Source organism: Dermacentor albipictus, chromosome 10, assembly GCF_038994185.2.
Source record: "Dermacentor albipictus isolate Rhodes 1998 colony chromosome 10, USDA_Dalb.pri_finalv2, whole genome shotgun sequence".
Lineage (NCBI taxonomy): Eukaryota > Metazoa > Arthropoda > Arachnida > Ixodida > Ixodidae > Dermacentor > Dermacentor albipictus.
Genome location: NC_091830.1, coordinates 93,931,188 through 93,943,846, shown reverse-complemented (window position 1 = coordinate 93,943,846; position 12,659 = coordinate 93,931,188). Strand labels below are relative to the sequence as shown.

The 12,659-nt window shown below is 46.9% G+C and overlaps 1 long non-coding RNA gene across 2 annotated transcripts; it reads right to left on the bottom strand.

The window, feature by feature from the left end:
• Window positions 1-327: 327 nt before the first annotated feature.
• On the bottom strand, window positions 328-11,317 carry LOC139050293 (uncharacterized). 2 transcript variants are annotated; one of them, XR_011508844.1, is made up of 3 exons: window positions 11,234-11,248; window positions 10,647-11,157; window positions 328-1,708 (listed from the first exon to the last, which is right to left on the bottom strand). It is a non-coding gene; the product is annotated as an uncharacterized lncRNA (long non-coding RNA). The 2 variants fall into 2 exon arrangements; XR_011508843.1 differs by having other exon boundaries at window positions 10,647-11,317.
• Between the last annotated feature and the right edge of the window lie 1,342 nt (window positions 11,318-12,659).

Here is a 12,659-nt window from a genome sequence, read left to right as displayed (position 1 = left end):
GAAAGGAGCTTACGAAAAGTTATGAGGAAGGCGTGTGTGCATAACATACTATAGCAAAAAAAAAAAAACCACCATTCTTCCGCCCGACTTGGATTCGTTCTGCAGCAATGAAACCCGTTTCTTTTCACTTGCAATTTCCATATTCTAAGGGTAACAAGTGTTCATTCATGGCCAAAGTGACGTAATACAACAGCATCCTTTCCAACTTTGAGTCATCTACAATGGACTTCCTTCGAAAGAAACATGCCAAGATTCGGCCCTACTTTATAGCCAGCATACTGGCAACGAGCCGTCAATTTTATTTAGAGATATAAAAGAGCTATCATATACAGCCTCGAAGCAAGCTTTTATTTTCAACACAGGTACATGGAAGAGTGATATGCATGCATAACAGTTTCAACAGCTTAAGTGTTTCAGAAAATACGTAAAGCGTTCGTCATTGCTATTTCTCTAAGACTTTTGGAACAAGCTCCCACAGTATATGAATGCTGTCGTCCGTCACGTATCCTTCATGCTTCAGGTCATCCCAGCGGAATGAAATGGCGACGAAACGCGCTGCAGGGTTACTTGATTCTTCGGGTCTTCCATACCACTTGGGCGAATCACCCACTTTCACTGACAACTGGCGCTGCTTGTCTGTCGATGGATGTTTGATAGTCAACTGAATTTTCTCATTGAAAGGCCACTGAAGATATTCATCAATCACTCCCTTGTGTAGCTGTAAAATAGCCTCCAAGAATAGATGCTTCCCCACTTTCTTTAGTTCAACTCCTGGGGACAAGTGATAGCCGGACATGTATATGTTTTTACATTTGTAAGTATGAAAGCCTGCGAAATGTGCGCTGTTTTCGATTGCTTTCAATTCTTTCACAAAAAACTCGTATCGCCTAATATTGAGAGTGCTTAGGGCGAGTTCTTTTTGTTTTGTTGCACTCAATACAATTTGTTCCGCACGGTCCTTTGCTTTCCCAATCCTACCATTACTTTCTGCCAGATTTGTGCAGATTGTGTTCGTGGAATCCTGCAACAGTTTCGTGAAGGTCTCCGCCAGCGTACCGACGTTGTCTGAAACTTTCTTGAGGGCAGTGGTGTCAGCCTTCGAACGTTCCCGTAATTCGGCTTGCAGCGTCTTTGCCGCATTTTCTTTCAGGTGTCTTAAAGCTCGATTCGTGTCTTTTAAAGCTTTCATCTGTGCTTCATTTGAATTGTTTGTGGTTTGTGCAAGCTCCTGCAACTGTTCACTGTGCTCAATCAAAGCTTCCAGTATTGCTTTGGACCAGGATATGCTAGCTGCTGTTTGGGATGCAACGTTCTCAAGTGCACTACTTGATTCCTCTAGCAGCATGTCTTTCATCGTGTTCATGCAATGTGAAATCTCGTCGAGGCGGTCACTATGACCGTTATAATGTCTCATAATTTGGTCTAGCCTGTCTTTCATTTCACCTACGCGCACATCCATGCTTGCATTTACAGCTGTCATCATTTCCTGGCTGTAACTGTGGATCGTTTGCGAAGAACCGGGCATCGTAGACACCGCGTAATCTCGGCATTTGCTCTGCAGATGCGCGCACACATCTCTACGGAGCACGACCTTCGAACATTCGGGACAGGACAAAGAGTGGTGCTCACAGTCTTCGCAAAAATGCTTGATTTGCTCTGATGCAGCCAAAACCTTGGCGCAGCCGTGTTCTGCATTCCAGCATTTTACCTGAAACGAAAAGCAAGGGCTATCGATAAATCCGTCATATTAAACAACGATGCATATACAGGCCATCCCAGGGCACGTTGGCCAAGGTGTTCAGGGAAAAAAAAAGATTTAAAGAACACGTTGCCCGATAGGATCCTAAGAGACTTGTGGTGTTTGATCAACAGACCACTGACCACAAAACATCCCAGGCTTGATAAATTTTTCTTGCACCAATTTCTTTGTGTTTTTCTTTTTTTGCGCTGAAAAGCTTAGGTAAAGTTGGGCGGGGCACCCTGTACAGTACTGTTGCATCTGCTAAAACACTAGGTTACATCTTCAAACTTTGTCCAATAATCAATATTTTGTCTAGGGCCCCGCAGCGCGAAAAAACATATTTGAAGATATACCTTAGCGAAGTAGTTCTCTTAAAGGGTGGAAAAAGACGTGTTAGCGAGAAGGAGCTCTCACACAGATTTGAACCAATGTTCTTGCCAGAAAAAAAGTCACTCACTTTTGCATACGCTAAACAGGATGATGGCGAAAGCCTGCCCGCTCATGAGGCATTCATTAGAATACTTGCGTTTTCATTATGATGCATTGTTACTTCCCGATACCTTTCTCCTATCAAAGGTGGCGGATTAGAGAATCCTAATTAAATATACCTTCATCAGTTGTGCCCTAATTAACTCCGCCCTATTAACCATACCACGAAATATTGCCATTTCGACTTCCACCAAAAGTCACTGGTTCGACTCTCGACCTTCACGATGTCAATTGGAATCCAGCTTGGAGAAATCGCTGGTTCACTCAACTCAAATCTCCACGTGGTTTCGACTCCCACCTGGGGTTGTAGGTACGAGTGCCTTAATTATGTCCTCCTATACTGTGCCTGAATAAACACTTTAGCTTAATTAACCCCTCAAGTCGCGAGTTCGATTCAAACGAAAGGTCAAGAATACAACTGGTTAGAGTACCTTAATTAACTTCACCTTCATTAACGCGAAAAGTCCCAGGTTCGATTTTCGACGTTCGCCAATGTAACACGCATCCAACTTCATATGGCTGGTTTGCCCATATCTCCAAGAAAGTTTCACTTCCACCAAAAATCGTGGGTTCGAGTGCCTTTGTTAGCTGTATCTTAATTACCTTGTTTTAATTAACACCACAGGTGGTGCTAACGCTTCCTCGCCTCGGTTTCACGCTTTCGTACAAAGAAATTGACTTCAAACGCCCTTATTAACAGCGCAAGTCGAGACTGACTGCCACAAAAGATCATGAGTCTTAATTGAATTTGCCTTAACACCGCAGGGAGTGGGTTGGACCCCATACAAATTTTGGTGCCATGAATTTTGGTTTCATAACGCCGGACAGCGGGTATTTCGTCCCATGAGCCCCATCCAAATACGTGTAAAAGGAGAATTCGTTTTTCTCGCCAAATGCTGCACCACTTTTGACTAGGTTTGTGGCATTAAAACAAAAACTTAAAATCTAGTGACCGTTTGTTTCAAATTTCCGGTTTATGTCGCAAATACTTTTATTAAAAATTGACAAAAATCACACATTTTCTGAAAACGAAGCTATAAAGTTTACTACTGTAACACAGCAATGAAAAACGATATCACAAATATGTGAATTGCATATAAAAATAAATATACAGCGGACAAAAGTAATATGCCAACGAAGAATCGAAAAAAAAATGGCTGTGGCTTAGCTAAGGTTAAGCCCAGGATGCGAAGCATACTAGCCTTTATTTTAACGCGAGAGCGTTAAGCAGCTCGTGTCGCAGAAAAGCCGGTGTCGTCGGCGTCGGCTCAGGCGTGCGGCGCTTGCTCAGGCGCACATTTCGTTGTCGCGCCCAACGCTGCGCTGCTCGACGCTCACCGCGTCCGATGCGGGGCGCGTAGTCGCTGCGCCGTAGCAAAGCCACCTAGAAACAGTCTGTAGCACGCCGCAACCTTCGCTTCTCATTCCAACGAGCAGCTCTGTCTCCAGGAGGCATTTCACCTCGTGAGTGTCTAGCAGAGGCAAGCGCAGCTGCTTATATACCGCCGCGACGGTGCGAGTTGGAGCCCCGTTTCTCCTCTGTCGTGACGTCACGGTGTCACGGGGTCAGCCTTGAAGGCGACGGCGCGAGCGACGGCGCGAATTGGAGCCCCGTTTCTTCTCTGTCGTGACGTCACGGTGTCATGTGGTATTGAAGGCGACACCGCCGCGCCTGAGGAGCTGGGTTCAGCTCTAGAAATATGCTTCGCATAATAACCGCCAAGTGCTCACACCACAGGGCGCCATCCAATCACTCGGTTCCGACGACCTTCAAGAGACCATCAGGGTCATTGTGTGCGAGTAACTGCGCAAGATCTTGCCTTCGTCGCAACCTCAGGTGGCTTCGGTCACTGACATGGTCAAGGAGGAACAACAGTGATTACTTGGAGTTCCTCAGGTGCAGCCCGAATTCCCGCAATTCTAGCATAAGCGATGGCATACGCCGCCGTCAGCTATCGTCCGCCGCCATGGTCCCTCTTCGTGCCAGCGCCAGGGCTCCTCAGCGCCGCACTTCGGCCGTCCAGAGCCGGCGCTGGCAGCACGCGCGGTCGTCTCCCAGCACTGCGTTCCAAGGAAGACCGGCGTTTGGCGCGCCCCAACCACCGCCCGCTATGCTATCACTGTGGAGCAACGGGCCGCGTCTACCGTCGGTGCCCATACCACCAGATGAGACTACGAGGGTTCACTGCCAACGCTCCGCGCCCGCAACAAGATGAACAGCCTCGCGATATCGCTGACTAACACGCAGCCACTCAATGAAGCCGTGGAAGACATTTTCGTGCAAGCTGTCTCTTGTGATGGTCAACGGGAAGTTCGCCGTCACCGGAGACGGCTGGCACCAACATTTGATAACGAAAGCGATAATCAACTTAGGATCGCGTTCCTAAATGTTCCATAGACAACGCCTAGTCCACACAAGAACGCGTTGTTAAATTCGTTATTATTTTCGTTAATAAATGCTCGTGCGAGCCGCACCGGCCAGCTACCTGTAGGTGCAACGCCGACCACACACTGACCCAGCCCGGGGCGGGTCCGTCAGCCCATTTTCGGAAAACTAAAATAAGCAACCGATGGAGGTGCGCTTGCTATTCGTCGAACTAGCTAAGACCCTCCGCCCCCGACGAAGAGGCCGAAAAGATCCTTTCGAAGGCACATCAACGAGACGCCGCCACCCCAACGAAGGCTTGAAGCAAAGAATAAACCGGCAAAAGAAGACCCGACGATGCTACGTTCCAGGCACAGGATAGCACGGCGCAACAGTGATCCGACGCAAAGACCTAACTGGAACGGAAGGCAAAGAACCACCGACCTCTATGTGCTTCTCGAAGGCCAGAAGTGACCGCCCCTGTGGACCCTAGAACCAACTACTCCGTCATGAGTCGACCTATCGCCGCCCAGTTCAAGAAGGTTGAAACTGCATGGGAAGGCCTTCAGGTTCAAACCACTGGAGGACACCTAATAACACTGACTGGAATATGCACGGCAAGAATTCTGTTCATGACCCTGCCACTTTTGTAATCCTCTAATTGTGTTCACGAGACATAATTACCTGGGCTTCCTGAACTAACACCCGCAATTATCGTCCTGAAGTCACATTCGGCCACTGTATCCGATTAACCGATACCGCCGGACAGCGCTCATAGTCTCCATGCAATGCCTGAGTACCAAGTCAGCATCCCGCCTAGCTACAGCATTATTATTTCCGTCGGCAGCGAAACACCCGCAGACGTAGAAGGCATCATCGAGGCCGACCAACGTCTATTGCTCGACTGTCGACCGTGCAATTTGCGTCGTAAGAGACATTGCTCCACTGCACGGAGGGCAAGCGAAAGTGATGCTGCCAAACTTCAGCCGGGAGCTCAAGCGCATCAACAAGGCATGACGATCACATACATCGAGGAAATTGTAGAAACGAGGAATGCGTTTGTTCTGTTCGATTCTGCCGCATCTACCCCGACGACCATAGATACCGAATCTGAGTGACATATATCCAAGTATCGCCAAGGGTAAGTAGCAAGAGCTCAGAAGTCTTATCCTACGATATAAAGACTACTTTTCGACGTCATCGTGGATTCGACAAACAGCAGTTGCAAAGCATCGCATAATAATCGGAGTGCACTCGAACATTCCGCCAGAACCCTTACAGAACGTGAATATATAAAGGTAACAAGTCAAGAAAATGCAGCGCCCCGACATGATCCAGCCGTCCAAAAGCCCGTGTGCATCTCCTGTAGTCTTGGTGAAGAAAAACGGTTCCCTATGTTTCTGCGCCGACTATCGTCGACTGAAGAAAATCACGATGAAGGACGTATATGCCCTCCCACTGATAAACGACGCTTTGGATCGGCTCCGCAATGCTAAATACTTCTGGTCAATGGATATCATGGCTTGCTTGAAAGAGAAATGGATGATCGGTATCGCGAAAAGGCCGCCTTCATCCCGCCAGACGACTTCTATGAGTTCAAGGTTACGCCATTTGGACTACACTCGACGAATGCAACGTTTGCGCACACTATGAGCAGGATTGAAGTGGCAGACCTGTCTTGTTTAATTGGATTACGCCGATGTCCTCGCAGGACATTTGGACAGTCAACTTAGGCGGCTTGCGCACGTACTAGAAGCCATGAAATAATCAGGGCTCACTCTGAACACGGAAATGTGCCGCTTCGCTTACGACGAGCTTCTGCTCTGGGCCATGTGAGCAGCAAATATGCAGACCGCCCTGATCCGCAGAAGACAGCTGCGGTCGCAAACTTCTAGCAGCCTGTCCATTGACAAGAAAGCAGTACCTAGCGCCAAACAATGAAATCTTCCTTACGTCAGTAAGGAAGCCTTCATTGCGGTGAGGCTACCTTATGTCAAGCTGAATCCTTCCTTACTGAGGGGCCCACGGTGAAGGCGTCCTTGGTGCTTCCTCAGCATAAGGTAGCTCCAAAGCTACCTTCATGCGTTCTTACGCCGCTCCTGGGCCTGAACGAGCACTTCACCTCACTGCTTAACCACGTAGCATTTGCTTGCGCATGCGCGCTGTTGCCCACCTGCGGAGAAGCGCGAGCACGGTACGTCTTGCCAGGCATGTTCATTTCAGTCACGCGTGCGGCATGAAAGCGTTGCTAGGCGTTGCTATGCGTTGCACGACGCCAGCGTGCCAGCGTTGCTGGAGCACATCAAGTTTTGCACTGTAATGCGCAACATTTTTTAGCTTTAGTAAATAAAACTAGAACAAAGCATCCACGCTTCTCTATATTAGCTCTTCAATTTAAAGATTTGGCGAAGATACAACATTTTTTATTAGAATAATGGTGTTCGCGGAATGATTGTGAGAGATAATCTCGAACCCAGGCATGCGGCAACCGCTCCTTAGGTGAGGACGGGTGAAGGGAGCTTTCAGAGTACGTTTGCTTCCTCCATCGGTCCTTCGCTGTAAGGAGGCCTCACGTAAGGTTAGGAAGCGCTCGAAGGAAAGGAAAGTTTCATTGTTTGGGCCCTAGATTCCTTGGCATGTGTTCCTATGACGGGCGCTTTGTCGATGTCTTTTCAGGTATCGCTGAGATGCTCATACATCTAACAAAATGTGATGTCGAGTTCAAGTGCGAAACGCCGCAGGCCGACACAATTCAAGAATTAAAATATTCGTGCTGTCGACGCCGGTACTTGCTCACTTCGACGAGGACGCCGATACAAAATTCCACACTGACGCCACTGGCCTAGGCTTCGCTGCCGTCCTAGTCCAGAGGACTGACTTGAACGGGCGATAGCTTATGTTAGCCGGTCGCTGTCAAACGCGCAAGGCAATTATTCTACGACCGAAAAGGAATGCCTCGACATCATTTGGACTACAGCGAAATTTCGCCCTGATGACCATCACGCGTTGCGTTGGCTACCGAATTTAAAGGAACCTTCAGGACACTTGGCATGGTTGAGTCTCCGAATGAAGAATCATAACAGATCGATTTACAATAATAACTCACTTTAAAAGTTTTGTTAGTAAGAATTTGTTTGGCCTGAAAAGGCTAATTAATGCCAAGAGTGTAGTCATGCGCAAGTTTTACTCGATATAGTTTATTTACTGTCACTACTACAAGTTTTATGGAACGCTGAATACTAAGAGGAGGAATTGGTAAACTATCAATACGCGAGGCCATTGTTGACTAGCCTGAGAACATGTGTAAGGTTTGTTTGAGTGGTCTTACACCAACTCGAATGCGAATAATTTAGCAAACAGCAAACAATGGAATAAAAACAAATTGTGCGCACCTTGGGAAGACGTAGGGGTGTGATTTAAGTATACCTGTTAGTGATAAGAGCTTGCTGGCTATATAAATAATGTTATGATCCTGCTGTAATAGGGGCCCAAAATGAACCCCGCGTATTTTTCAAACGAAGCTTAATTTGTGTGCTCTCCCATAGTTTCCTGTTTGTGGCTGACTGGGTGCGGCTCTCTACCCATACAGCTTGTAAAGCTCTCCAGGCCGCTGGCTTTGTCTTGTACCAAATCATTCAGTGATAGCACAAATGATACTTAAGTGTCCCCATTGCAATAAATAGTCGTCATAAAGAGCAAAATTGATTTATTGAAGCAAACTTTTTTTTACCCTTTAGATTCGTAATTTGGTGAGGTTTAGGATTTCGCGGATCTGCTAGGTCTGTCTATCAACGTGTAAAGTGGATTCTACTGCTTCATTATCGGCAAGATTAGCGCGCACTAGTCGGTTTGCCTGCCTTGGATTCAGTCATGGAGCTAGACCCCTAGACAGGAAAATGTGGTCGTTTGTGTTACGTGATGAAAGTCTGTCTTGCAGTTTTCACAGGCAGGTAGGCAATTCCTATGGTGCAGTACGCCGTGCTGAATATAATCGACTACAGGATATTTATTTATTCGCATTAGGAAAACTTGGTTTGTTTAATTTCAACATGTCATTTGTGCCTGCCTAATTGTTTTGTATTTTTCAATCTACAAATAAAAGAACAGGACATGTTGTACCGTGGTTACTTCTTCGTCACTCACATCCTTTTTTTACCGTGTTAATCACTAGCCTATTGCTCCCCGCCGAAGTACGGTCTCCCGATTCTTTAACAGTACTGCGCGAGCGTGGACCGGTCAACCGTTCAGTGCCTTCTAACGGCGCCAATGACGACATCAGCAAGAGGAGCGCATGCGCACAAAGTTTATTCGAAGCGCATGTTTTGTAGGCTAGCCTCTTCCCACAAGCCTGACACCGGCCCTGTCACGGTTAACTCAATCAAAGCTTCCTTGTATAACAAATGCCGCTGTAGCCCGTATGCACCGTACGATACGGAATGAATAGCGCAAAAAAGGAGAAATAGATGATGTAGCATGTTTGTCTGAGAATAATTTATTTTTTGCAGTTTTCCCGCATTTGTGGTGCACATGTTTAAAATTAGATTCATGCAGACCTGTCTTAGCGGACCTCGTCGTCTGTTTTTCAAAGTTTGATACCGTTCGACAGCTTGAACTACCATGAAGAAAAAAAATCACGTTTTGCAAAAGAAGTTATACCGACGTTTCACTTCGTGAACGCAAGCGTATGGGTGCTGTTCCGGAGTTTTTAAGCTGTGCCTTCTTGCTGGACACACCCGAATTGTGCGTCCGAAGCCGCCTAGTGCGCTCTGCGTGACTCTCGTGGTCACACCTATCCCGCACATTGCGCCGGTCTCATTCATCTGGTGCCTGGCGCTTGCTGTCGACTTGGGGTAGGTCAACTCGCGCTCGCCCTGTCGCCAATTACGTTGCTGCTCCTTCTCGTACGGCCTCTTGATCGCCAGACGAACCCGGTAAATGCGCGGCGCACACAGAGTTTGCAGGGACTGCCAGAAGAAGTAAATCCAGCGCGCCTCTGCGTACCCTCCTTTTGCGCGACGTTCTGCCTCATTCCTCTCCTACTCCTTTAGGATGAACAACAGCCAGATGAACAAACAAGTCCAGCTAAAAACTTTAGAGTAAGAGTAGCGCGTATGCACTACTCGTGCTGATCTCGTCGCTTCACGTCGTTAGAAGGTGCTGGCCGGTGGGCTTGTCGGCCCTCGCACGGTACTGTTACAGAATCGAAAGACTGTACGTCAGTTTTGTGACTGTAGTGACCAAACGAAATAGTTAACAGGACGAAGATGAGTTTGTCATGAGGTAACTACGACGTGCAACCTAACGTCTGTCGCCGCATAAGACGCGCTCCAGAAAACAAGGTGTACAAAGAGAATAAGACATAAACGCAAGAATAGCAATCAATATCCCGCCGGCGGATGTGAATAGAATAGAATGCTTCGGTATCACGTGCATAGCATCATGTCACCTTGAGGCACGCCGCAGCGGGGTAGAGCGGAATAATTTAGATCATATGGGGTTATTTATTGGGCACCTAAACCTCGGTTTTCCATTGTATTCTATTGAAATGTGACTGCCGCGGCCCGGTTGGAACCAGCGATCTCGACCTCAGCAGCGCTATGCCATAGCTACTCGACTACGGCGCCGGGTGCGAATTTGAGTAAAGACAGGGCATTATGCAGAAGACAATGCATAACCAATAATGCTACAGTATAGCACATAGTGGCTACGCTCATAGGGGTTTCTCATTGTACAAACTTTCCCGTAGTTTTTGGCCACAAGTCCGATAATTCAGAGTTACAACCCCGTTCAGTCTCGGAACAAGCTCATACCGAATTTAGGCTACAACTGTTTATGCCTCTCGACACTATCACTACCGCTGCATCGTTCAAGTCTAAGCGAATTCTTCTATGTTGTTTTAAGGTAGCTCACGCAGGATTCCAGCGTTCTAGCGAGAAAGGAACGCTATTTCCAGCAGCACACGCGCATACTGTTCTGTAAACCTCATTATACTTCGTCAAATATCTCAGGATAATATAAAGAAGCGAGTTCTTCGTCCTCGCATTCTCTTACCTGGCGCCTGAGCAAGTTCTCCAAAGGAAAGTGTATCCATTGAGCGTCTTCTTCCGCAAAGTGGCCACCGTCGAGCGGACAGGCGTGTACTACATCGTCGACCAAGCAGTGCACGTAACAGCTGCGGCACAGCACGTGTTCGCATGGGAGAAAAGCAGTAATACTGGGGATTACGCCACACGCGTTGCATATCCTGTGGGCCGGAATAGGCTCGACGAAGTGTAAAGGTCTCCAGTCCAGTTCCTGAGCAAAACCGCACAGCGTATGCCGTTGGCCTTGAGAAGCCATGACGAACAGCACATACGTCGACTGGCAAACGTACTTCTGATGGTTCTGCGGAAACTTCGAAGCGCTGTCCTCGCTGCATGGTTGCAGCTGTTTCCATGGCTACTATCACTCTGATAATATTACATCCCATTTCTTGATCACTGACGGCGCCGTTCACTGTTCGCCACGGAACGTCGTAAAATTGTCTACCGTCTTGCTAGTCGACGATTTTACCGATACTTATCTGTGGGGTGGATGAAAGGGAGATGGGTGGTTCACAAAGGTCGCAAAGGTTAGAAAAAATATGAAAAACAATTTACCGAGACGTCAAGGGGCAGTTTGCGATAGAAGCATACCTAGCTGTGAAATGGAGCAACAACTGAACGAAAAGAATGTGCGAAGAATGTTTGCACAGTTTATCTAAAGGATCGCCAGATAAATTAACAATTCCCGTAAAGGTATGATGTGGGTGTAGAAAATAAAGAAAAATATAGGTATTTCTTTTTCTGTTCTTTTATATTGGTTTCTTCTCGAATTTAAACGCTTTTCTTAATGCCCCTTATAGACCATGACGTCGAGCGCCTTATGACGTCGAGCGTACCGGAATCTTGGAAGAACGCTAACATAATCCTAATCCATAAGAAAGGGGACGCCAAAGACATGAAAAATTATTGACCGATCAGCTTACTGTCCGTTGCCTACAAAGTATTTACAAAGGTAATCGCAAATAGAATCGGGAACACCTTAGACTTCTGTCAAGCAAAGGACCAGGCAGGATTCCGTAAAGGCTACTCAACAATAGATCACATTCACACTATCAATCAGGTGATAGAGAAATGTGCGGAATATAACCAACCCCTATATATAGCTTTCATTGATTACGAGAAAGCGTTTGATTCTGTCGAAACCTTAGCAGTCATGGAGGCATTACGGAACCAGGGTGTAGATGAGCCGTATGTAAAAATACTGAAAGATATCTATAGCGGCTCCACAGCCACCATAGTTCTCCATAAGGAAAGCAACGAAATCCCAATAAAGAAAGGCGTCAGGCAGGGTGATACGATCTCTCCGATGCTATTCACAGCGTGTTTACAGGAGGTATTCAGAGACCTGGATTGGGAAGAATTGCGGATAAAAGTTAATGGAGAATACCTTAGTAACTTGCGATTCGCTGATGACATTGCCTTGCTTAGTAACTCAGGGGACCAAGTGCAATGCATGCTCAATGACCTGGAGAGGCAAAGCAGAAGAGTGGGTCTAAAGATTAATCTACAGAAAACTAAAGTAATGTTTAACAGTGTCGGAAGAGAACAGCAATTTACAATAGGTAGCGAGGCACTGGAAGTGGTAAAGGAATACATCTACTTAGGGCAGGTAGTGACGGCGGATCCGGATCATGAGACGGAAATAATCAGAAGAATAAGAATGGGCTGGGGTGCGTTTGGCAGGCATTCTCAGATCATGAACAGCAGGTTGCCGTTATCCCTCAAGAGAAAAGTCTATAATAGCTGTGTCTTACCAGTACTCACCTATGGGGCAGAAACCTGGAGGCTTACGAAAAGGGTTGTACTCAAATTGAGGACGACGCAACGAGCTATGGAAAGAAGAATGATAGGTGTAACGTTAAGGGATAAGAAAACAGCAGATTGGGTGAGGGAACAAACGCGAGTTAATGACATCTTAGTTGAAATCAAGAAAAAGAAATGGGCATGGGCAGGACATGTAATGAGGAGGGAAGATAACCGA